A 27358-nucleotide genomic window follows, 5' to 3' on the forward strand; every position below is an offset into this window, starting at 1 on the left:
GGTTTTACCTGCATGACACCTACTCTGCCCCTTTCCAGAACTACTCACTTACATGTTGCTGAAATGTCCAAGGAGTAATGAGCTGCCCTTTCTTCTCAGTTAGGATTAGAGTCTTGCTTAGTCTGGAGCAAGGGAATTTGCATTGGTGCAGTGCGAGGAAGTTATTGTTTGTCAGTTAAACCTCAGTTTTCTGTGCATACTCTTACCCTGTTATATGTATTCCCCTTCGCTATTACTTGTGATAAGTGTACAGCATAGATTATCCCTCAGTAAAAAAGCTAGACTACTTTACAATTAATGCATGGTACTATGGGTGTAATACAGTACCCAGGACTGCATTTGTGCTGGCCACAGGGACCTTACATCCACTACGATTAATTATCATGGTGAGTTCAGAACCAAACCTGGTTAAAGATATTATCTTGCTGAAGGTTTCATCTAGAGATATTAGATCTAGATCTTTATCGTTTAAGTAATGCTGGAAGATGGTGGCCTATATCCAATTAAAGGAAAAGTGTATGTTTTGTTTAACTGGCATGTATTCACTTAGGCCAGTGTGTCACCACTTTTCTTTGTTACAGTAAACCTTTAATCTGTTTATATTATTGCACCTTAAAGACATTGATGCTCAGAAGCGTAGTGGGATATTTGCTAGACAGTTATGCTAATAAGCATGCTAGTAAATCTATCCACTCAGTGTATATTGGGGTTAGGCCTTGTCTAGTCCAGGCTTTAAAGGTGTGATCCTGATTGATTTACCTAGTTTGATCTCATTAACACCTCTAGTTAATGGAGTTAAAGTTTAGGGGGAAGCTTAAGCATTAACTTGTGAGGTTTAGCACTTTTTGAAGAACAATTGCTTTGTCTTCCTGAATTTTAGTAAGGAGTTAATTAGGTCAAAACAGGTAACAGACCCAACATCACTCTTAATTTCCAGTCAAGGTAATGCCTTAACTGTGCGCTTCCAGAATTCCAGGCTTTCTGTGTTTCTGTGCAGTTTCTCTGGGCTCATCAGCTTTCAAGAGCTGTGGGTAGTATAACACTGATGTGATGAAGGGTGCTAAGCTTTCCCAATATGCCAAGATACCCTTCTCTTAGAAAGTTTGAAATGACCATTTAAAACTCAGAAGTTCAATGTTTAAACTTGTGTTAAAAACAACGATTGTGATTAGGCTGTCTGCCTATCTTAGGGTTTCATCCACTTGCTAGTTTTGAATTATTAGCCCTTTTCAGTAAATATGGGCAAATACATCAAAGGGAGGAGGAATACATTTTTCAAAGACATTTATAGCAACAGAAGGTTGAGTAAAGTAGAGACATTTTATTGGTACCTGGACCAAGGAAGAAAAGGTACTATACCCGAAGGAGTTGGCATAGGTTAGGGAGATTTCATAAATGTTTCGGGCATGGGAAGAGCTTTACAAAGTCAATCAACCACACACGGCCCAGACCAGTAGGAAAGTAATCTTTGTTAGTTTCAGTGCTTTTTGAACGACTATGTTTAGCAAGCACATATTATTTGCCTAAAGTAAAGCTATTTGTAAATCTGCATTAAACAAGGTGGCTATTGGAAGTCAGCAGTTCATTGTCTGAATGTTGGATTAATTCATAAACTAATTTTACTTTAGATTTCACAGGTGAATTCAAGATACATTACATTGTTATTAGTAAAGTCAAAGCTTAGTCTGAGATGAAGAAGTAAAGTTGATTCAGAACAGGCTTACAAACTTGTTTATTTGTTAATGTTATTTTGTAGACTTTTAAAAGTACTTCTGTAGGATGACTGAAACCTTATTTGGGTGTAATCCTCCATGTAAATGGTTTTGCTATTTTGCTAATAAGATTTTTCACGTAACTTGTGTCAAGGCATCAAATCAGAAAGGTTTTCTTTCTATACACAACAGTGAAAAAAAAGTTAGGTAAAACTGAGGGAAAGGTGCCTCTGGGAAGCATCAGTCTGTCATCACAGTTAGAGATGGTACATAGAGCTAGGCTAATCTAAACCTTTAATATCCCCGTTGTTTTGCAAGGTGACTTGATTTTCTCTATTTGGGAACATGTATAAGACTTTGAGTCTTGGCACTAATTAGATTGCTGATTATACCTTATCACTTTGCACTGTATATGAAAATCAACATGTATGCGTATATAAGGGCTGCATAATGGCATCAGTAGGATGGTCACTTTCCCAGTGTATGTAAAAGTGCTTAGCAAAGGGCTTTTTTTAATGAGGAGTTTGTTTTCTTTTTCCCATAAGACTACTGCTTCATATTTGTAATGTTATCTGTTTGTTTAGATAATTGGAAAGAAGTGGAATTTTCTTTGCCTGCAAATGTGTTGTCTTTTCTGTTAATTCAGAAACTCATTTATTTTGTGATGGGATGAAGCCTCTTCAGCAAATCTCAGAACTATCTGGTATCTGCTTCTAACATTGTCACTGTCTTGGAAAGGTTTTAATTTAAGTATTTCTTACGTCAGTCAGAAATGCAAAAGTGATAAACTGATGTTTATTGCTTTTAGTTACATTTTTTAAAAATGTTATTAAAATTTAAAATGTATAATATGTCTTAACTGCTATAATATCTTTTTAAAATTAATATTTTTCTACTGTGAGAGCATAGCTTCATTTTTCCTTGTTTCTCCTCTGTACCCAGTTAATGAAAGGGATCAGTATGACTCTTGTTTATATCATGTTCATAAGTTGTGGACTGAAACTATTTCATTGTCCTGTTTTGCTGTTTTATTCACTTTATTAATAAGAAAAATAGGGGGGTTTGATTTTGATTTTCTTTTTAAAGTTATGTGGGTCAGAGATAGATTATGATACTAATTTAATAATGCCCTTCTTATGCATGGCAGATCTTTATGCACGTGAGGAATAATGATGGAAACAGACTAGGGTCGGTAAGATACACTGGAGTTGGCAAGCAGAGATGCAGGGTGCCAGCTATTCCAAGTCAAAGCGCTTCTGTTCCTAGCTGATGCCATCAGCGAACCAAACCAGCCATGTTTTCATGGAATTGCTACTACAGAGAATTTCCACAGAGAATGTTGACAAAATTTAGGGATTTAATGTATCTTTGAAAACAAAGTAAAATTATTTTGGAGGGCTTTATCAATGCTGGCCTTGAATTTGAGCAAAGTGATGGAGTTCTCGTGCCCTGCGTGCTGGTATGCAGATGGCAGTTCTGTAGTTGTGCTAATTTGAGTACAGCTGTGATTAACTTGTGATGCAAAAAACTATAGTAGTCCCCAGTTTTGCCACTTTCTGCTTCTCATTTTAAGATTTTTTTTTTTGTCTTTGTGTTGTGGTTGGAATGTTCCTGTTTCTATTTGGTTTACTTTCCATTCCAATAAAATGAAGATGGTGAAGGAAGTGAACTTTCTTCCCAAAAGGCAGCTAGTTGGATGTAAGCCAAGGATCAAATTGAGGCATCTCTTGGGAAATCATCGTGGACTTTTTAGAGTGCTGTTTCCAGTATATGGACATCTGATCCAGGTTATAAATATATAGCAAAGAATTAAAAAAAACTGTGTATACAGACACTGATTAGTTTTTTTTTCCCGTGTTAGAAAAGTGAACAATTTATATAACGCAAAAAATCCAAAGATCAAAAAGCAATTGATGAGATTTGTTTGGGGATTTTGGTGGTTTTCTTTTTTCCCCTGTTTATTTTTTAGATTATTGATGGATATCCTTTTAGGTGAGGAAGCTATGCTAGTTAGAAAAAGCATGACCACTAGAGATTTTTGTCTCATTCTTTTCAGTTCCTTGTTGAAAGGAGGCTTTTAAGGTTTAAACATTCTGGTGTAAGGAAATTGGAAGGTAGTGTGCTAAGGAAGAGTACTGCAAATTCGAGCAATTTTTTTGTGTGACAAATGCAAGTGAAAATATAATAATGTTTGAACCAGAAATCTACTCTGAGAAACATTTGTGTCCATAAGGATATATCTGAAAAACGACCAAAACAACATAAACCCCAAAACACCACCACCACCAAACAAAACCCCCCACCTCACATGCAGATTTATGATTGGAAAATTGAAACAGACCTACGTGTATTGAGGACATCTGACTTTGTCAGAAATGGTGTCATTAATTATCTGTGATTTTTCAGACAACCCTGAGGGAAATGATTTTAAATGTTTATGACAGTGTCAGATGAAGATCTGCTAAAGTCATGCTACAGCTGAGAATGATTGACCCTCCAAGAGATGAGGAAGAGGAGGGTATTGTGGGAGATTTCAAGCTGAGGAGTACATACTAAGTCTCCCTCTGGTAGTACCATAATTTTGGGTGTTCTAAATATAGAGATGGCAACTTCCTTATGGAATATGTTTTGCACTCTACTCTGGAAAAAAAAAAAGACATTACATCCCATTGTGTGAAATAAAGAAAGATTGAACACACAAGTGAAAAAATGCGCAAGTTTCGAAGCATGATCAAGTCTGAACCAGTTGGGGGTCGAGGGATGTACATATCTAAAGCTAGGCGCACAAAAATTTGTGTATATTTGCATATTTTACACTGTAGAAAGTGTGAAATACACAAATGATAAGCCACATCATTTGAAAAATAATTGCTTTAAAAACCCCACAACAACAAACCAACACTTGGCAGATGAAAAATGATGGTTTAAAAACCTTCAATGTTATGAAGAGAATTAAGGCAGTTTGGGAATGGTCTGTAACAAAGCAAAGAGGGGGGAAGAAGACTAATCTAAATCAGAAGCTTGTGATTGTAGAAAGTAACAAAAGAAAAAGCAAAGCAACCCAAAGAGAAAAATGTAACATAGCAATTAACAATACAGAAAACTAAGAATATATTTCTCATATATTTTGGGTTTTTTTTAAAAAAAACAGCTGTGTTTTGATACCATGAGCTGATGATGAAACACTTGCCTTTCCTGTACTGGCTCAGGAGGTTATGAAGCAGCAGAGTAGTTAGGCATACTGGGTTAGTTTGTCAACTTCTGTCCATAACTTCATGGGATTATCTGCAGAGCTATCTGTACTGATAATGTTGATTTTTATTTTTTATTCTACACCCCCACCGCCTGAAACTTGTCACATGTGGAAAGTTGAGATATACCTGGAAGAAATTTAATATTGTCTTGGGCAGAATGAGTTGCTTATTCTAGATTTAACAGCCTTGACTCCAACCTTAGATAAAATCTCAAAAAGGCTGACCAAGGACTTGATTAACCAGGAATTAAAACATAGCAATATAATTAATGATAGTTAATATAGTTTATTTGACAAGATCATTTCTGATCTTATCTGGAGAACAATTAGTAGTTTTCATGTAATATGCTAAGACACAATATGTTCCAGAAACAGAGCTCAGATAAACTTTAGGTGACTAAGTGCAGAGGCTGCTGTCCAGCTCGTTTCTCTCCCCAGCGGTAGGTGTGCAAGGACTGTCCAATGTTTCCTTATGCGTTTTTAAAAATATTTTTTGTTTTGCTCTTTTAAGCCAGAGCTACTGAAAAACAAAACAGAAACAGACTGGGAACAAAAAGTAAGAATTAGGACTCTCTTTTCCTTAAAAGAGCTCCTTAAATCTAATCGGGCTTTTTTGTAGGTTTTTTTTAATCACATTTGCTATCTCATTTTGCCCATGTTTCTTCCAGTCATTCTTCAAGTGAAATACATATATACAGAGAGAGCAGATGTTGGGGATTTGGATACTGCAGGCGTTCAACATATAGTTAGAACCATGACTGTCGTTACTCTGGTTACATTTTTAGATGGCCCTGTGGATCCTGTAGTTAGAGTTGGTGTTGCACAGAATTTAAAAAAATTAGAACAAGACAAACTCAATGATACATATGCACTACATTAACATGTTCTAAATGAGGAATTATTGAGCAACTACTTTATCAGAAAACAGCGTGACTTAGTTGGTCACTTTGACTTCTGTGATACAAAATAGAATTTTGCAGGGTTTTTTCATATATAAATGATATAAAAGTGTTTGAAATTATGAACAGTGAAGAGAACAACAAACCAAGCACTACAGAGCCATATGGATCACTTGACAAAGTGGCAGCAATCTAACAAAATGTGCATTTGAATACAGTATGTAGGCCTGCATCCAGCAACAAAATAATAAAGGTGGCTGTTGGAAGGGTGGTGATTAATAATCACCTGAATCCAGGAGTTCCCAAAAATTCCTGGTGAAAAGGACTGATACAAATGTGGTTGTGTAAACAGAAAGCACGGAACAGAGGATTGCAGTAGTTAGGATGTTGTATAATTTCTGTATTAAGCTATGGTAATTATTTAGTTTGCTGGCATCCATAAGCTGGGTTCATAAATTGGAACTGCTCCAATTCAGATATTTTTGATTAAAGAAATCAGAAAAGAGCTGAAAGAGCTGAGAACCTGGGTGTGCTTCCCTTCGAAAAGACAAGGCTAAAGTTGAAAGAGATGACCTTTGTCTGCCTCTGTGTTCCTACACAACGAACAGTTCTGCAATATCAGGCCCATAAGTTAAGCAAACAAATCTATAAGCAGAACCAAGGGCAGGAAGGCTAGATAAATTTAATTCAGAACTAAAGGTGCAAGTTTTTATAGAAAGGATAACAACAGCAGAACATTACATTGCCATATATGGCAGTAGATTTCACAGCAATTTTTAATCAAGATCAGATGTCTTTCTATGAAGAGAAGCACTACTTCAAAGATTAATTCAAAAATTAATTTAGTTTTATTGTCTGTAGTAATATTGTTGGATCACAACAGATCTTCTGCTTTACTAATCTGTGGTCTGTAATGTGATCAGGTGTTTGTTTACTACACACATTAGTAGTGTGAGTGTCCTTCTAAGGGAACCCAAAAGGGAAGGTGGAAAGCATATGAAATCCCCAGTTCCCCAGCATGATAAACATCTGGCTCTTCATATGAGACTTGAATTACTTTATTATTTTTAGTTCACAGACATCTTGAATTGGGGCTGTGTAATTTACACATTACATTTGTATTCAGACTTGTGCTAGTAGTCCATAAATGAACAGTGCAGCAACAAATATGATGCCAAAGAACCAGAGTTGCCTTTGCAGTATATTTTTAATAGATTTGACATTTAGTTGAGAAGTGTTTCAGTAAATGCCCACTTTTCCAAAACAGATGCTTTATTCTTTCACATTTAATTTACTTAAATTATAAAACATTGTCTTCCCTTCCCCCTCCTCTCCAAAGTCTGATATTGTTAATATTTAAATAAAATTTTGGCTGTAGTCTTTTATGTATATATAAACCATATAAACCTATTTATATATAAGATATATAAACATGTAGAACTGTATACTTACACACACATATATATATAAATAAAACTCAATGTATAAAAAATTCTGGCCTGTAAAGCTGACAACCCACATAAAAGGGGCAAAGAGTTGGAGAAGGTAATATTTTAAGCCAAGTTATTAGTATTAATATCTGTATTTTCTGCTGACAGCTCTCAATATGAATATGAAATCTGATTTCCAGTTGCTTCCATCTTTATGAAAGTTTTTGTGGTAGATGTCTACTTAAAGCTGAATTAATAAATACTTGGTCTGTATTTTTCAGTGAAAAATTTCGAGCTGCTTTTGTGAATGAGACTGGTTAAAACCTTATTGCGTCCTTTTTTAACTGTAGACTGTATGCTTTGGAGTGAAGATTTTGGTTTTTTTCTAAAAAACCCAAAAAGAATGATAACATTTTGTAATGCACATTGTTCTGTCCCAATATAAAAACAAGCAAACTTGGTCAGGGTGTAAGCTTTAAGATACTTTGACGTCAGTGTATGAAACATTAGAAGATGTTGTCCTTAACAAGTATACTTGCGCTTCACTTAGCTTCTTCTGCAAAATAAATGCATTATCTGCATAGACTAGCTCTGCCAGCTCTCCAGCTCCCATTTTATTCTGGATGGGGATGTGGTGCTTGGCCAGGAGGCTGGTGAGTGGAACTGGGGCTGAGAAGGGAGAACCACATTGGGTTGAGCGGCTGGAGAGGCTTTATGCCCAGCAGAGCATGCTGGTACTGCATGCTGTGCTGATGAGGGGTCAGGGGGCATATAGTTATAGAAAATAGTCTTATTTAGATATGAAAACAAAGGTTAATGACTTATCATCTTTCTGCTCTTCATAGTATCTGTGTAATGAACCTATATTAGAAGGTGGCTGTCTTGCTTGCTTTTGCTTGCCTTGTATGCTCGAGGCACTGGAGATCTGTTCTGGGACTGTGAGATATTCACTGACCCTTTCTTCATCATGCTTGAAGTTATGATGCCAAGTGATGATTTGTTATTGTTGCTGTTGCTTTTTCCAAAACACAATAAATGACATACCAAAAATACTGAAAGAATACTAAAGGTGCAAAAGCTATGACCCAGAAGTTAAAAATGCCAAAATTCAGGTTATTTGTGCAGGTGTAGCTCAGTTCCCTGGCTGTGTGTGCTTCATGCCACAGGCTTCGGCTTTGCATACAATTTTACTACTGGGCTCCTGGTTTTTATAGCACATACCATGGACCCATTCATTCCTCATAGGGGTGCTGGTGTATTGCTGTCTTACTGGTAGGAGAAAATGGACGGTGAGAATGGAATAGGGCAGCGCTTGCAGTTAGAAAATAGTCTCCTGACCAAGGTGTCCATAAAGAATTGAATTCTGCCCTGGGCTCTGCTACCCACTTCTTGTGTGATGCTTGCATGTCACTCAGCTTTTTAGGAGGTTGGCACTAAATATGCATCTTGCTTGCATGTGCTCAGCTTTGAGCTGACTTGCAAAAGTGCTGAGTGCTCAGTCTTCTCAAGGAGAAGCTGTACTTTGAGTCAGGAGATGATGTGCTTTGAATATTTAAATAAATATATTTCCCAAGTACTTTGGAAAAAAGGGCCTAAGTTTCCATAAAAGCTACCTACGTTTATATACTGTCTGTTGCTGATGCTGGAAGCAGGCATAACGCTGATCCTAAATGCAAATGATGCTGTAAGTGAAGCAGGTCAACTTACTGATGAACTTCATATAAAGTTCTCTTATGAAAATAATACTCAACACTGAACACTTCTGAATACTGCAATAAATGGTGTGTGCAGTCATGCAATGAACAATGAAAGTAAGACAAAACATTGAATATAGTGAATATTGTAGTGAAGTACAGAGAGCAGCACAATTGGAAAAGGGCATGTGTGTGGTTAAATGTATTATAATTCATCCATGTGAGGAGACTGATTTGTTCAGGCAAGCTAAGGTAGGTTGTAACTCAAGAATTTAATTTTCTACTCCTGTACTCTGTTTGGTTTTGGTTTTGTGGGTTTTTTGCAGGGGGGTGTGGGGGTGTGGGGTGTGTGTACATTAACATGGAAACAAAATGAATGAGATGATAGCCCTTACCGTCATGTGAAACCTGGTCTTGATGGTGCTAAGGTATTTTGTGAGGGTGTTTTTGTGCTTTTTCCTCTTGTGGTTTTATAATTTAACTCTCTTGAATGCTGGAAACTTTTATATGGGTAGAAAGGAAGATTCTTTCAAGATACAAGTAGCCCTAGGATCACTTACTTCCGCTTGCTGTTTGCAGATGGTTTTAATGGCTTTTGTCTCCTGCAAATACTTGGTTGCACTCATGCCAAATTAACTGGTTATAAATACCAGGGGATTAAACAACTCTGAAGAAAGCTAATTTATGGTTGGAACTCCATATCTTCTTTGTAAATATTAAATATTTCATTCCCCTGTCAGTCTCAGTTCATTGCCTTTAGCCTTTTGTCAGCTCTTTGGAGTGAGGGAACCCAAAATGCCTTGCCTGAGATGAAGGGTTCTGGGACACGACTAGGACCCGTAGGTGTATGAGTAAGTACAAAACTTGATGATACACAAAAGTGTATGTAATAATGTAATTCTGTCTCTGTGGATGATTAGTGCACACATGGTGTGGTGTGAATGCTCATGCTCTTTTTTGTGTTTGATTGTTTGGAGGTTTTTAAGTTGTGTACTTTGAGAGAAATCCTGTAAGCTCGGAAAGAAAATTGTGGCTTTGGAGCTGAAATGAACATTTAAGAACAGCCACTGTAGAAAAAATTCATACAGTGTCACAGAGTTTGGTTAAAAGTCAATGTACCTCTTCCTCCCTCCTCCAATAAACAATCAAAAACTTTATGAGCTTCAGTACTTGTGCACAACCAGAAATTGAGTTATCAGATAATTTCAAATATATGACGTCTATGTAGCAGAAAGGAAACAGCACAGAATATTTTTTTGTGCTCTGCCATGTGAAGGGAAGCTCTGCAGTTCCAGAAATCCAGATGTACTTGTAGTGAATTAAAATGTACTGAATATTCAAATATTAAAATGACTAAACCTGTAAGTATTAACCGGTATCATTTGGGGTTGGGTCTTTCTGGTGTTTTTCTTCTGTTTGTAGGTTTGGGGAAAGGGCTAGTTGTTTTGTGGGGTTTTTTTAAAGGGGTTTTACTCAAAAGAAGGCTTAGTATATCCATGTTTTCCACTCCAAGACACAGGGCGAGTGTATTTTTCTTGAAACCAAAAAATCTTTTTTTTTCTAATGATATGAAAATCCAAAGTTAGAAAGCCAAGAGAAGATGGAGTAAGCAATTATAGTAACTGTGAAAGGTAACACTCACACCTGAAGAAGTGCCATTCTTTCATTGGCTAATACTGTCATATATTGAGATCATATGTAATTTTAATATTTAAATTTTGATCTTCCATTCTCAAAACAGTCTACTAAAAGACAATTTTGTTTGACAAATAAAATAATTTTGCTTAGAAGAACTTCAGCAAATGGATAATTAACCAGCACTGTGGCAGAGCTATGCAAATTTTTGCAGGCATTATTGATAGTGACAGCCCAAAAGATCCCAAATAAACAGAGAGGATGGTTGATTAGAGATTAACTGATGAACAGATACTTTTCTCTATAAATAAAAATACAGTTCTTATATACAGAAAGCATGTTTTCAAGCAGTTGCTTGCTTTGTAATATTAGGTAGTGTTATGGAATTTGATTCTAAATATATTAACAGGTTAGATTCCCAGCAGTCAAACAGCATCGGTATTCCCAAAATGTGCCATTAGATGTAAGTATTTTCTGTCTGGGTCTCAGCCTTTTATCTTGATAATGCTTGGTGCTTGTGACCATGTGTTCTCCAAATATCCTACTACATATTCTGAGATAATTTGCATAGACCGAGACATGTTTATGTCTATATTTGGAAGCAGAAGTAGATAAAGACTTACAAGTGTCTTTTTGGCATTAGTGCAGATGCTTCTTGAAGGGAAAGTAGTATTGAGAAAACTCAGGGTCAAACCTCCCGACCTTATTTGTTGATGTTGCTGCTGTGAACTGAACTCTGTATAGCTGCGTACTACTATTGCCTTTGCTACTTGAGCTTTCTCTTTTAGCTCTGAGTGACTTTAGCACATATCTGAATAAAGACTCAAACCCAAATTGCTATTTCTAAGTAAGAAAATTTGAGCAAGTTTCCCCCCAATCTCTTCTGAACTCTTTTAAAGACTGGTTTTAGAAACTCCAGGCTGCTGCATCTTGGTCAGAATATAACCTCTTTTTTTTTTTTTTTTTTTTTTTTGTCCAGGTCCATTGCCAACTTTAAAATTAAAATGAAAGTGAACATTTCTAGTCAGTTTAAATATCTTGTGGGTTTTCTAATGTTATATTTAAATATATATGTAATGACTGTTTAGTTTTCCTCCCCTTTTTTCCTATTCCAAGGAAGCTCATATGGTCAGGTATTTAAAAATAACCCTCTGAGAAGAACTCCTAGAGTCATATTTATTCACGCAAAGCCCCAGCTGAGATTGGCCTAACGTTAAGCCACGGAAAGTGCTGGGTTGCCGATTCCGCCTCTGCCAGGCCAGGTCTGCAATGCTGCATTGGTGCTGCTCCATGCTCCTGGACTGTGCTGCTCCAGACCCTGGCTTCTCACAACAGCTGAGATTTTCTGGTGACAAGCACGATTCTCTTCACTTATTTGTAACACCCTAGCTTTCAAATCACTTGTCCTCCTAGGGGGGCAATTGCTCTGCAGCAGCCTTGTAGCATAGCCTATAGTCTCACCTATTGCCTTCCCCACCAGGTCCTTGTCTGCTCCTTCCCTTAAAAAATGAACAGAATCTTCTAAGGACTTTTAACACATCTGGACTCTATTTCTGGCACATGTAGAACACTTAAGTTAGTGCTTTAATTATGATACTAGTATCATTAGTCCTCTTCAGGGCAGTGGCTACTGAAGTTGCTGCTAATTGCTGTGGAGCTGGGGTGAGTGGAAGCCATTGCAGGGAGCCTTGCAGGATAGTATTTGGAGGTACTCAAGCAGGATTCATTCTTGGGTTTAGTTACAGTGATAGGCTTGTATTTGCATACAGATTTCCTTTGTTTTCCATGAATCTGCTCTGACTAATCCTTTGGCCTGTATTTCATTAAAAGTGTTGACTACAGAATGGTGGTTTTGGTAACAGATGAAACAAAACTTTTCCTTTTTTCCTTTGCATGTGCATGTACAAATAAAAAGTACAGGATGACCTTTTTTTATTTGATAATTGAGAATGTGCCTGACTTTGTTAGAAAAGCCATAGTCTAAGAATACAATTTACTTGTCTTTTTATAAATTAATGCCAGTATGGTGTATCAGTTCTCACTCCCACTTTTCTTATTCTCTCCCCTTCCCATCCCCCACTACTGCCTCCCTATTTTTAGAGGCAACACAAAGCTGTTTTGCTTCAAGCCAGTGACAAAGATTAGAAGAGTTTGAATGTTTTGCAGCAGATTTCTAGAAAGCAGATGAGCCACATTTGTACATTGTACTCCTAAAGCGGTGCTAAATCGTTTCTACATTGTATTTGCTTCATTTGTATTTTGCTGCATTTATTTACTTCCAAAAATTTTTACTCCTTAACCCCAGGCTATCAGCAAATTACAGCTGAAGTATGAATCGTGGTGAATCTGTGTGTGAGGAATACAGATTCTCTCTTTCTCCATATGAGAAATGGTGGTGTGTAATGTTCCTTGTGCTCTTGCGCAAATAAAACAACTTCAGAGTCTCTGTGTTCCTGTGATCTGTGGACTGCATAGTGAGGAGTATTAAAGAGGACCGTTTATGTGGTGGTGATAAAAATCACACATACTTTCACGAGATGTAAAGACCTTGCAGATTTTATTAAACTTTGAAGAAAATCATGTGCATGTTTGCATGTTTATCTGCATTGATAAATATATGTTACTTGTGGAAGGGTGTTAAGACTGTTAATGTTCACGTTTGCGTCATATGCACGCTTGCAGCATTGCAAACCTTGTATTGAATGAGGACACTAGGCTTAGCTTATGTGAAGCATACCAAATGTTTCACAAGAATTACTTGTTTTCATGGTAAAATAATTGTTTATAGTATCTAATAAGGTGGGAAACATTTGTCAGTTAGTTTGCAGTGCTTTTTCTCTTAAAGAATGCAATAGAATCCATTGCTAAAAAAGGGGGAAATTCAAGGAAATGTCAGTATAGACAGAGGAGTCTTAGCATAGCAAGAATATTTTAGTTGGGTAAAATGATTAATTAGTTCTTTCCATTTTAAAGTCTGAGATTAAGAAGTGGTGTGGGTGCTGTTATTTATAGACTTCTGCTATAGAAAATGTAAGAATGTGATGTTGGGTCTGTTTACTGAAAACTGAAGTTTAATATTTTTTTCTGGATGATATATAGTGTGCACCTGATTTGATGTGAGCAGTACCTTTTTAATAAGGCAGCACATTTTAATAAGTTCACCAAAGCCATCTAGGAATCTATCGTTGCTGTTGTTAAAGGCAAGACAGTCACTCTACCCTGGTAGTTTTCTTCCTTCCTGAAAGCCCCATCCTTCTAAAGTTTAGTTTATTTTTCTGTCTCAGGTTGCCATCAGCACCCATTCAGCTTAAGGCCTTGTCCTGTCTGTCCCCATGACAGGTTCTGGCTACCCTGCAATCACAAGTGAGGTGATGAAACTGTCACTTTAAGTAGCGTAGGTACAAGCAGTGGGTCTTGGAGCAATCTGCTATTAAAATTTAAATAGTTATCCAGCTTGCTTATCCATCACTGTAGGAGATCTTGTTTTCTATATTTATGCAAAGCTCATCTAGTAAAATAAATAAATAAATAAATAAATGAGATATTAGATTTTTAATAAGAATTTAATTTGGCACTGCTATTAGGTGGGTTTTTTTACTTTCTGTGTTGAACTATCAATTCGGGTTTTTGCTTCCTATTATAAAGGGTTGCAGTGACACTCGTTGGAAGACACCAAAGGTTCATCTTTTGTGAAGCTGATACTGATAACAGGTTGTAAAGAATTATGGAATCTACACATGGCTGAATGGATCTGGGCTTTTACAAAGCAGGTTTGACGCCCGGCCAGTTCTGGTCTCTGTAGACCTAATAAATGAAAGAGATTTTTCCACTGCCTATCATAGAAAACAAAAACGCAGCTTACTGAATTGGCTGTTCACTGCCAGTTTAGGAAAAAAAATGTCATTTTCTTGTCTTGTATAATAAAAGCAGTACTAATTAGTAGAAAGCACTAAAACAATCTCTTATGCTTTTTGTCTAGTATTTCTAGCCTTAAAAGAAATTCTCTTATGTATGATTGTGATAAGAACTTTTAGGAACTTTAGGTGTTGTTAAACTTAAGCAATTGCATATTTTCAGACAGCTTTTAAGCAGACAGGAGTTGTTACAAGAGTCTCTTTCAGAGAGACTTGCAAACTGTTGGTTTGCAAACTCTTTCTGACATTTCTTCCTATGAAAGCAAAATAGTCCTTTTCTTCTTTTAAATTCAAAATAAACCTACAATTGGTTTATAGGGCCTTGCACTCAAGTTGATGGCATTTCAGTCCGTCTGGGATGCAGAAGGAAGAAATAGGGGAAAGAGGGAGCCCCTTGCATCTGGTTAGCAGGCCCAGCTCTGTAATTGTCTGGAGATCAAAGAACCATTTGATGGTGGCCGTTAACACCTTCCAGCATAATATCCCCAGCTCCCTCTTTGCCCATCCTCCTAGTGCAGCTCAAAAAGTTGGCACTCTGAAAGACCTACCTCCTGAACAGAAGGAAGATAGATGGGAATGCGGATTTGGAGTGCATGGGAAGTGGAGTGAAAGAGGAGGTAGAAATGTGATGTGGGAAGCCCTGGTGTTACCAAAGGATGATTTTTACAAAACCTTTGGCAAGCTATTGATGGGAATGGGAAGCTGACTGTCCTGCTGACATGCAAGAGGAGAAAAATAGAGAGTTAGGCATGCCAGCTGGCCAGTTAGTAAAAAAAACCCCAAAGCATCTAAAGATGATTGGCTTGCATGCTCAGATGCCCTGTGCGTGTGCAGTGGTACCAGCCACGCCAAGGGTATGGCACAGATGTGATGAAAGAGCTGGGAGTCTGCAGGGCCATGGCCAGGCGTGTGCACCCACGTTTCCACACACCCCCTGGTGGAGTGGCTACTCAGAAAACTGGAAAATTCAGTCCTGTCATTTTCAGTCATTAAGACAGCAGTAAAACTGGCCTGCCTGGTTAGAAACCAGTCAGGTAGCAATCATATAAAAGGCCCTTAGCTTCCCAAAAAGTGACTAAAGGGAGGAGTAGTGCTCATGTGACTGGAGGAGCAGATGAGGTGGGTCAGTAGTCTGTGAAATAGAGGAGGGTGTAAAAGTGGCACAGGGGTGTTCAGGGCACTTTGAAGAGGTGCGTAGCGAAGTGTGAAGTTCTCTTTACCTCCTTTAATTTATATGTAGTCAGAATTTCTTCATACCCTACCTTTCATGAGAGCATTACTTTAACTTGGTGAAAGCCGTGAACTGCAGTTGCACAGAGATGTAGATAGAGCAGCTTTTCTCTTTGCTTCCACTTGTGCTTCAGGAAAACTTGAAGCAATTAAAATTTTTTCTCTCTTGTGAGAGATGCAACTTACTCCATTTGTGTTCAGCAGGAACAAAAGCAGTTTCCTCATTTTTAGGGGTGTCTGCAGAAAGATCCTGGAACCTAAAAAGAAAATGAGTCATCAAATTTAGTCATAAAATTGGAGCTGTTTTGATTTTTAGAACAACTCAGTAGCATTTTTGGGACTTTTTTTTTTTAACCAGCATTAGAAATTATATACATTATGTATGTTTTATAGTTTTATATATACGTGTGTATACCTATATAAACACATGCATAGTATGTGCTACCTGTTTTTCTTAGTAAATTGGGTAGAATTATTTAATTTTAAAATTGTATTTAAATGATGGTCATTATTTTTGACTCAGAAATTAATGGGATTAATATATAATAATACTTTATTTCTGTGTTGTAACTGCCACTGGAGGTAAGTATTAAAACCATTTCACATTTATGGAGATTATGTGATAAAGAAGCTGTTTCTTCATCTGGGTTATATAGAGAGTTGCTGGTGAGTTGGCTTAAAGGAAAAAAGAAGATGCTTGGCAAGAAATCAAAAAATAATAGAAACCAGGCAGCTCAATTTGAACCAAATTACTGAAGTTACAGCTGTTTTTTTCCTCTTTGCCGAAAAACTTACAAAAGCTTCCATAACTGCTGCACTGTCCAATTTGAAGTGTATGTCCAGCCACATTGTCTGAAGGTGGGAGAAGAACCACTGAGACCATAGATAAAGAACGAGGCTTACTTTGGCCATCAACTGTGCTGGGAGCTTTCTTCAGTTCTTGCACAAGGACCCAGGCCAGGAAGCTTCATCCCAAGGTGCTACCCTAAATTTTTGAGGGTGTTCCCCCCCATTACTAATTTTTTTCACTGGCTATTGGTGTAACCCTGTGAAATTTAGGCATTTCTAATTATGGTGTGTGATACAGTTCTACCAGACTAGCTATAGACCACTTACATGGCTATCAACCATGGATTACAGTTTGGAAACTGCTGTTTGGGGTATTCAGAGATTCTTCACCTTCAGTAGGAGAGAGACAGAAGATGGTGATAGTCATAGGACTGCAGAGGTAGAGGTTCACAGGAGTTGTCTAGCTTAGATAAATGCGCTCACCTGACAGCAGAAATGCCTGATTTCTAGTTTTTGGGCTATCAAGTGTTAATGTATCTGTGCAAAATGGACAAGAATCAACAGGTGAGTGGTAGGGTTTGGTATGGCAAGATAAACTGAGCTAATCTGGTAGGGGTAAAAAACTGGTGATTTCTGAAAAGTCCTTTTTCTTTTCCCTGTCATCATCTCTATAGTCTTGGCCAGGTTGTCATGTTGTCTCCCCATCTTGCTGGCTCTAAAATTTCTCTCACCTGATGAACTGATTCAGTTTGTTAAACTTAAAAAAAAAAAAAAAAAAAAAAAAAAAAAAAAGTGAATAGTTTTATGCCAGATTAGAGCGCTGAATAGGTTCACTAAAGGATAGGATGAATGCAAAGAAAGGAACAAGAGCACGAGAACTTTTCAATAATAGCTGTTAGGATGGCTTAGAACCCTGGTGTAACAGCACATTTTGAACATTTCTGTCTAGAAAAATGTGGTGGTGTCGGGGGTATTACCATGAGAGGAAGGATTTGTGGTTCAAATAAGAGATTTCAAAAAAAGATTATTAAGTTTTACAGATGTAGCCCAAGGGGTGTGTGTGTGTGTGTGTAGAGGAGAAATCAGCATATTAGATCAGAGCTGTCAAGCTTTGAGGTACCAAACCCATATTTGCTCACAGAGTATCTGTTAGAAAATACTCTCTGCTCTTTCTCATCATGAGTATCAGGCTCAAAACCTACAATTTCTGGAGCTAAGAACACTACTGGAATAGCAAGATGGTGTAAAAAGGGGACATTTTATTCAAATAATCTCACAAATTAGGCACAAACAGTATAAGAGAATTTAATTATCATTGTTTTATTAAGGAGCCTGTGCGTGACATGAATTTTTGTATATTTAGGAGCCGTGAAACTTCTCAGTTCTCCTATTTTTTATTCTCTGCTCTATGGAGAACTTTCCTGTGTCTTTGGCAAATATATGAATTTTATCTTTTTTTTTTTTAATTTCTGAAAGTTACCTAGGTGGAAACTAAAGCATAGTTTAAAAATAGTCATAAAACCCTGTGGCAAAAATGGGGTTTTGCTCACAAAATGGTCACAGTGCATTCCTGTTCTAAGCCATGATAATGAGAGGGGGATAACTCTGAAAGGTTTGCTTTGGTACAGTACTGCCAAATGTGTACCAGGAGTCATCTTCACTCAGAGATAATCTCCTAAGAGCCAGTTCAGTGGCCAGAGAATATTACAGGTGTATTTGCATTTATTCTAAGGACTTTCTGTTAGCTTTATATGCAAGATATCCTTTTGTCTGTGCTGTTACTTAGTTTTGCTTTTATAACTATCTAATTTTGTAAAAAGTAAAATCACACACAAGTATATAACTTCCAATTTTCACAAATTTGAGAATCAAATGCATTGTTTCAAAAACTTAACAGACTATGAGTGGATTGATTTTAGTTGATACCATATGGATGACATACTATTCTATACCCATTACTATTTGCTCTGTAGCTATTTTTGGCACTGTCATTCATAGATTAAGAAAACAAATTCTCTTGTAGAGTACATGAAGTGAGGTGAGCTTAAATATTAGTCTAAAGGAAGTGGTTATGAAATGACCAACTAAAAACAGTAGTCATCCAGAGCAGTTCTTGAGCTGCTGGAAATTGCCGTAGATCCTAAGAAAGTCAATAGGGGACATGAGTTGATGTCCATAAAGCCATGGTACTTTGACTCACTTTGCACCTGGTGTTTCACGACATGCTTAGGAAGGAATGGAAAAGGCATTCGACTTCAAAAATATTTAACTGAAGATAAATTCTCTTGTACTTGCGACAGTGCTGGGAATGGTGTTAGCAGTAGAAGGTTGGTGTTGTGGGCGCTTCTTGTGTCAGACTTGGCTTCCAAGACACATGCTTCTTTTCATATGACAATGAGCCACAAAATTAAGGATTCCCACTGCTATAGCAGTGGCAGGTTGTAGGTGCTGTTGTCAGTATAGGTAACTCAGATTTCTTTTTTTTAAATTTTATTTTTCGTACTGTGCCCTAAGTCAATAAAATCAATGGTATCCTGGTATAGGGTTGCTATTCCAATTCAATCTATTTTTCAGTGTGAGGACAAGCTGTGAGCAGCTGTGTGCAATGTATTGTGGAGCAGTAACCTTAATGTGGGAGTCTTGTTTACTTGCATAAGAACCATAATGTTTTATACTGAGCTTATTGTGTCATGTTATTTGAACAGATTGAAATAAAAGAGTAAACTACACTATACATGTTGATCAATGCATGAAGTAGTTTTTGTGTTGATGCTAGTGTAGCAGTAGTTATATAAGATATTACAATTCTTTGAGATATTTCTTGAAATTAAAAAGAGAAGCATGATTTTGGGACTTTTGATGATTGAAAGTTCTAGTATTGTAGGTAATTATGTTCCTTGTGATAATTTAAAGAACACCTTCCCTAAACTAGCTTAATAACAAAATTAATTTTGCCATGTAGAGAAGTATCCCTCATCAAATGATGCCAGTACATTGATCATAGCAAATATGCTATTTTCATTGTAGTGAGGCTATTGTAATAATTGTGTTAGTAACAGAAAGCTGCTGAAGGTTTTCAGGGAATAACTTGTACTTCAAAAATGCTGGAAACTACTTTTAAAAAACCAACAAAAACAAACGAGAAAGGGAATCTTACCTTACAATGAATTAGTAGTCCTGGATGAATCTTTGCTGTTGGGTAAGATGTTCAATACGCTTTAACCAGCTGGTTTAAGACCTTGTAGGAATACACTTGTGCTAAGGAAGATTAGTTTTTTTTCATGATTAGTTCAGTGCGCAGAGCCTCACCTTTTTCTTGACGTATATAACTGAGTGTTAATATATTGACAAATTTCACATAAATACGTGCAGTCCTAGAGCCTTTTCAAACATTTCCGTTATCAGTGTTTTATGATTTGTTTTACATTAAAGCTTTCCTACTTGATACAGTGTTTTAGCCTATAACTATTGATTTTGATGACAAAACAATTAGGTTAGTTTATGTTAAACAAACAGTGGTTTTGGAGGTCTGCTGGATTTCAGCTGAGTTTTTGGGAACACTGTACAGTGGTCTGTAGGAACTAAATGTATTACAGTTGCTTACAGTTGAGACACAACTACCAGTGCTTGATACTTTTAATCAACTGGGCAATGCTGTATGAATGGAAATAGTTTCTATTCCATTTTCTTCATTGAAAAAAGTCCTTTGCTGACAGCAAATACGTTATACTCTGCCAAATGAAATAGTGCATGAAATTCTGCTTTCTTTTTTAAGGAAGAAGTTTTGTGGAGTTTCCATGATTGTACACTGAAGTACTGAAGTTTCATTCAAACTAATTATATTTTTGATCTTAACTGCAACTAGTGATCAGATAATTATTATTTCCTTAAAAAAATACCCCTAGCTATTATAGATGCTTGATAGCTCGTTTCAGTATTTAAATTAAATTTAAGATATAATAAAATTATTTGTTAGTAATTTTTGAAAGTGGAAATGTGCTTTTAATGGTTCATTATGTTTTACGCACTGATGTTGAAGCTTCTCTGTTTATTTTCATAAGAACAAACATGGGTATTCTAGGAGTATGTATGTGGGTCACTTTTTTTGCCATATTAAGTCCTTTTGGAAAATTAGGTACATCAGATGACTCTAGACTAAATACAATGTCATAGGAATAGTTAGTAATTCCTTGGTAATAATTATTTCTTACTGAAAATTAAGTATCATAATGCATTTAGTCTATACTATAATTTGCACCCATCTGTGAGCATGTGACACTGTTTTTCTCTTTCTTTGATATGCTCTTCTGGACCATGTTTGTACAGAAGTATTTATAAGAGTCATCAAGAAATTGTTGTCTTGTTTGTTATTAAGAGCTCAGTAAAATATCTGTAAATTGCATTTTGCTCTAAAAGAATGTGTTGTCTGTTTTGAGAAGTTTTCCTCCTTCTGTGTATTACGTGACAGTGTGCTGCATTTATTTTTCATGCTGAGAAAAGTAACTGCTAAATAGAGAAAAGGAAAGAAAAAGTTTCCCAGAGTTTCATACAAGAAGGTTATTTCCCCTCCAGGCAGGGGCAGATGATCACAAGCAGTGGTATTGTACAAATTTATCCTTCCTCTTTGTAACTGGTACATGACTGCTCCTAATTTAGTGCAAATGTGAAGTAGTATGGATTTGCTTAAATTATCACTGTTAGCTGTGTGTGACCTTCACTGGGAATGAAGCTAATGCATTTTACTACAGTTTTTCGTGTCCTGAAGTATTTCATGGGCAACTGTAGCTTTTCAGGCAAGCGTTGCTACCTCTAGGATGAAATGGCTGGACTGTGTGCTGTCATTTGACAGTGCTGCTTGAACACTGCTAGTAGGCATGCAACAAAACTGGTGGTGAAGACAAAGGTGACTTGAGTGGCATTCACTCTGGCACTGTCCCCCCGCAGCTGCTACTCCTCAGTTTGACCATTGGTCTCAGGGGTTAGTATTTGTTAGTTATCAGGCTGTTAAGGACTGAAAGGGAAGTGCCAGGAACTGTAGTAAGGAAGGCTGCCTGACACTTCCCAGTACAAGATACTGGTTGGAGTTTTTTTATAGCTTTGCAAGCATTAGCTTTTGAGGCTAAGCAGTTGTCCCTAGCTTAACTTTTTTTTCTGCCCAAAATTATTTAGCTCTCTGTAAGATTGTGTGGAGTAAGTTATTTTGCATTGTAGTTTTGGTTTGGTTTTTTTTTAAAAAAAATAACCTTTTTTTTGGAAATGCTCTATGTCCCTCCCTTTGAAGCAGAGACTAGGAGTTAGATGGCACTGTGAGAAGCGCTGGTGATAGGCACTGGGGAAGAAGAGTGGCTTATGAGTCACGGTTTTGCCTTTGTCAGCACCCTAAAAATCTCAGATCTAACCAAACTTTAACCTTTTAAAGAAATCACAGTTCTTGCATGCTGTCTTGAGCATGTGAGAGCTGTATGGCCTGGAAAGGGAGGGGGAGGCTGACCTGGGGGACAAACCGATGCTTGTACCCCAGTGCCTGAGGGTCAGAAGCACACCCGTGGGGCACTGGCATGCATGGGCCCCTGGCACAGTCCCAGCTCCAAAATACCTTAGACTGTGAACAGAGGAGACAGACCCCAGGGTGAGAGTGAGAGTTAATACAATGGTGTGTTGGGGAATGAAGAAGGGAGGAAGGAGGGGAAGTCAAGGGGGGGAGAGTGTGGCACTGCCAGCCAACCTGGAAGTGACTGAGCCAGGAGAGGTGAAAAGCCTTGGGGAGTGGGGGCGAGGAGACACTTGGCAAGGGCACTGAAGGTGAGAATGAGGGACCAGGGCTTGAATCAACATAGGCCAGAGGATATAGCTTGAGGAAAACAGGCAGAGGAGTTTGTTCTGGAAGGTCCTTTTCTATAAAGATCTTTGGATATAAATAAACACTCCTTGATTTCAGTAGAAGCTCCTTGAGAATATGTTTTTAACCGTCATATATGGCTAGTCCCCATGCAGAGAAACGTTTTGCATTTACAACCAGTTTACTCCTTTGCCACAAGAGCTGCATGGTATATCTAAAGATTTTGACCCTACTCATTTTTTTTTTGGTAGGTGTCAGTGTGACTCCATTGTACAAGCTCTGATATCTTGATTTCTTTTTTCAGGAAATGACGAATTTTTGCAGTGTGGCAGTGTCCAAGTCAAAGAATGTCAAAACTGAGCTTGTCTTTGCAATGCTCTTTCATTTGGCCCCTCGTGAGGAAACCTTACAATTTAACAGTATTTAATTGTGCACTGACATGCTGTGTTTTTCTGCAGGACCCCTGCTTTGTGCTGTGCACAGAATGGACTTGCTCTGGGAATGAATCTGGTTGATGTGGTGGAGAAGGCTGTTCTCTGTAGTACCCCTGCCTCACTTCCAGCAGAAGTCGGGACGCGTGTGGCAGGCGAGGCAGGGGATCGCGGGAGGCAGAAGCCATTCTGGTGCTCTGTGCAGCTGCATGCTGCCCTGGCGAACGGGACTCTCTTTTTGGCTGTGCTGCCGACTTCCTAGGTGATGCTAGGTAAGTTGTTCAATTCTGGCTTTTCTCATGTCTTTGCTAACTGTATGTGTCTTGCTTTCTCGCGGATGACTTGAGATCTTTGGATCTGATCTGGAAAAGTGCTGAGCACTGATAACTGCGAGTGAGGCAGTGGGGGTTGAGGTTTGAAAGTGCTATATAAAGCACAACGTAATGCTAAGTGCTGTGAAAAAATTAGGTCTGAGTTATGCCAAACTGGAGACAAAGTTGTCTTCAGAACTGGAGAATCATTTTGACCTTAAAGCTGTCACTGTTTTAGTTAGGAAGTTAGCAATAACACAGTTATTCTAAGTTAGGAGTAACAGAGTAACAGTAGGACTAACCCATTATGTTGGTGAAGCACACGGCTGCACCATTGAATTCACAAAGAAATTACTTGTTCTATCTTCTGAAAAAAATCAGAGTAGCACGCAGTAAATAAGGTATCGGACCATACGCCAAATACCGAGAGTAAAACAGAGTACTGTTTTGATTAGCGGTAATTCTGTACGCTGAATGAAGCAGAGGTACTGTGGAAATGCTATGACATAACTGTAGTGTATACCATGCCACAGAAGCAAACAAAGGCAAAGTTTAGGTTTCTCTAAAACTTACTTCTGACATTTCCTCTTGTGAGTGCTTGCCTCTGCAGATTGGTATTTGTGTAGATGTTTGTATCACATAATATGATTTGGGGTGCGAGAAGCACAGTATTTTTTGATGCTGTCAACTCAGATAATATTATGAACATAAAACCAAAATGACATGTAAATTCATCATTCATCGCAGGCACATGCCTCTTGTGCCTGGTTATTGTATCAGATGCAAAGTAGACAGTGTTTGTAATGTCCACTATCAGAATGGCATGAGGTCAGGATTTCATCTGCATTTCTTCAGGCTCAGGATTTGTGTTTTCCCACTGTGATGTCTATAGCTAGCTCCAATGCTGTTGTAATCAGTAGATAACAAAGAGTTTTTTGGCCAAGGCATGGTTAAGCTAAATATTGTTTTAACTTAGCTAACCTGGATGCAAAATATCTAACATTAGATCATATTTTATGAATTAACAAAAAGCGTGTCTTCAGTGCCTGGAAACGTACTGTGTTTGCCAGATAAGCTGTTAGTCTCTATTGCAGGAGAGAGAGAGAGTGAGAGTAAAAGCTATGAAGCTCTGGTAATGGCTAAATATTATATTAAATACACAGAGTAAGAATGCACGCTCCCCTTCCAGCCTGCTCATGGGGGATCTACTACATACGGCTCTGTGAAAGGCTGCAGTAATGCTTCAGGTGCCGAGAAATATTTTTAAGTGCTACTTTCTAAGAAAACCTGAGATATTTTTGTTTGACTACTGCTGTGCAGTGCAAGTCATTCTTTAAATCTTTAAACATAAACAAAAAAGGGGGGGGGGAGGGTAGAAGAAACAATCTGTATTTTATGAGCAGAAGTTAAAAATGAAATTATTTGCTTTACCTAGAACATTGAAAATTATGTTGCAATTAGACTGATGCAATAGCACACATTACGAAAGGATCACACAATTCAGAGAGCCTGCTGGAGAAAAGCACGGGACTGGAACAGCAGGGGTGTTGTGGGCCTGCGGGGCAGTGCGCTGGCAGAGCTACGTGGGGAAGATTATCGGCTAATGTGGAGAGAGGAACGCCAAGAAAAATAAAAACTCTTGCCGTTTCTGCATATCCCATAAAACGGGGGGCGGGGGAGAGGAGGAGGGCGACTTGTGTTATCAGTGTGCCTACTTTATTTCGGTGGCACATCTAATCCAGTATGGAAAATGTTTTCTGTTATGTGAAAGAAAGAAAGAATAGAAATGGAAGCTAATTTTGAGCTAATATATTTTGAAAGCTGCTAATAATAGTGGAATTTTATTCGGCACGCTCTATTTCTACAATAGAAAAGTAAAATTCCTTTGGGTTAACTGAAACATCTGTTGAACAAATTGGTTCAGTTTCATGAGTCTGTTACTAATTCTGAGAAGTAGATGGTGTTTTATAAAGCCAGTAGAGTTGGGGGGTTAGTGCCCATATTCTTTCATTTTTTTACTATTATTAAAGTAGGTCATTTTGAAGTGTTACGTTTTCATGAATACAGTAATACTGTAGTTAATATTTCTAGTATTTCCAGCTTTACCTTTGCTTTAATGAGTTTTCTTCACTGTTTCTAATCAACATTGCTAATATTCTTTAAAGTTGTGGATTTCCAGCTTTTTATCCGTTTCTTAGCAATAAAATAATTTATTATTTTTTTAAAAAAAACACCTCTTTTGGTGCATTCTGCTTGTATTTCCTTGTTTCTGCAGTTTTTTCAGTTCTGTTTTACTTATGAAGTTTGAATGTTAAGAGAATTTTCTTGTTTGGACTAATTATTCTTCATAACTTCATGGTTGTGGGAAGAATACTGTAGGTGACAAATTGGTTTATGACTTCACTTGGTGGAAGCTAAAAATGTCATAAGAGTCAACAAGCTGATGTCATATGAATAAACAAAACAAGAGAAAGGGAGAAATTAAAAACAGTTTCTATGATTCTGCTCCTATGCATCAAGAATGCTCTAATTTAATCTCATACATCTTAAAGCAGTTTAGGTTTCTCAGGTACATCTATCATTATCGTCACGGAAAGGAAATCACAAGTAAGTGTAATGTTAATATGCAGATCAAATGAATTAATTTCTATGTGCTTTACAGTTAAATATATCAAATCAATGCAAGTTCTTGTATACCACATGTAACTGGCTGTAATAGTTTGACACATTTAAAGGGGAAAGCTGAACTTTGAATTTAGACAGTGAATATGTAATATATTTTCTTTGTAGTGCATATATTATTTAGAAAATACAAGACTGGCCTCAATCATGTACATTCAATGTCACTGTAAGCTGTGGCATTTTCAGCTTTGTGGTCAGAGTGTCTAACTGTTCAGAGTGGCTCAGTGAATGAAGGATTTGAACAGAAGTTGATAATACTTCCTAATGTTACTTTAGCAGATAATTTCCTTTACTTTTTATTATTGCTATTTTTGAAGCTTTAATATATGTTAATTATGTGGTAATTCGGTTGTCTTATTTAGAAGATAATGCAAGTATAAATAAGACGGACACAAGTGTAGAATAGTACTGCTTTTAAGGGGTTGCTGGATTGAGGAGGACTGGAGATGTATAGTTGAGTTTTGTGAAGGTGCATGTGAGTATTGGCAGTGCAAGGAGCTGCCTCCCTGCTGATAAGATGTTCCAAACTCCCCTTGTGTCAGTTTTGTCCTTGGTGCAGCTCGCCGAAGTTTCAGATGACGTGCATGAAATTAAGTGAGGGGGAAGTTCTGTGGCTGAAGTCCTGTGCCAAGTCTTTTTGAAGTTGTATGCAGCAGCTGTGCTGTAGCTAAAGAAAGGCTTTCTTTGCCTCCATCACAACATCTGCATGATCTTTAACAGCAGAATTGTTCCACTATGATGTATCATTTAGCTAATCTGGGTTGCCTTCATTAAGTCTTTTTTTTTTTTTCCTTATGAGAAATGCTCATGTTACTTTTGGGAATAAGTTTGCAGAGATCTGGACTTGAGCACTTCTATGTAGAAACAATAGACTTCAGTCAAAAAAAAGTCAAAAGAGGAGTTGAGACTTTGTGTCTGTAGCTCAGTGAGGCTCTTAAGGGAGATCTGGACTGCACCCCATGAATTAGATTTTCCAATGTCCTGTCCTTCCTTGTTTGGAGGATGGGGGCTGAACACAGGGCCAGTTTTTGTGGAGATGTCACAAATTCAGCATCCTTCCATCTAACATTGGTCTAACAGCTTCCAGAAGTGTGACTTGTACCTTCACTGCTGAGGTATTACCCCATCTTCTTTGTGCTAGTGCTGCTGTTACCACGACTGGGGTGAGTTGGCTCAGGGAGTCAGCGGTCAGCTAACTGCTTTTTTGGTTGGGTTACTTGTCTGACTCTTTAACTCTTTGAACTTGCTAACTGTAGAATGGGACGAATGTCTGTGCTAAAGATGACCTGGAAGAGGGACAGAAGGATCAGCCTCTTCTAGTTGCAAATTGGCTTGTCTGCCACTTTGAAACCATGCCTTGACTTGAGGCAGGAATAAGGCTACCAAGGGAAGTGTTTTTACAGTGCATGAGTTAGGCTGTACACTGTGTTTACTCTGAAGCTAAGTGAAATCAATAAATTGGGCGTAATTGAATTTAAATTTTAACTTTACTGTTTCTTTTAGTTGGAGGTTTTTACATAAGGACTTTTAAATGGAATC

The 27358-nt window shown here is 37.6% G+C and overlaps 1 protein-coding gene across 2 annotated transcripts in view; it reads left to right on the forward strand.

Moving 5' to 3' along the window:
- The window catches only part of NCOA2 (nuclear receptor coactivator 2), a 197138-nt gene that overhangs the window by 48323 nt on the left and 121457 nt on the right, over window positions 1-27358 (forward strand). For both annotated transcript variants that reach the window (XR_012633103.1, XM_074898853.1), the window contains exon 3: window positions 22854-23098. The gene's annotated coding sequence lies outside the window, so the exon portion shown is untranslated. The remainder of the gene's footprint in view (window positions 1-22853; window positions 23099-27358) is intronic.

The sequence above is a fragment of the Athene noctua genome, chromosome 2 (genome assembly GCF_965140245.1).
Source record: "Athene noctua chromosome 2, bAthNoc1.hap1.1, whole genome shotgun sequence".
Lineage (NCBI taxonomy): Eukaryota > Metazoa > Chordata > Aves > Strigiformes > Strigidae > Athene > Athene noctua.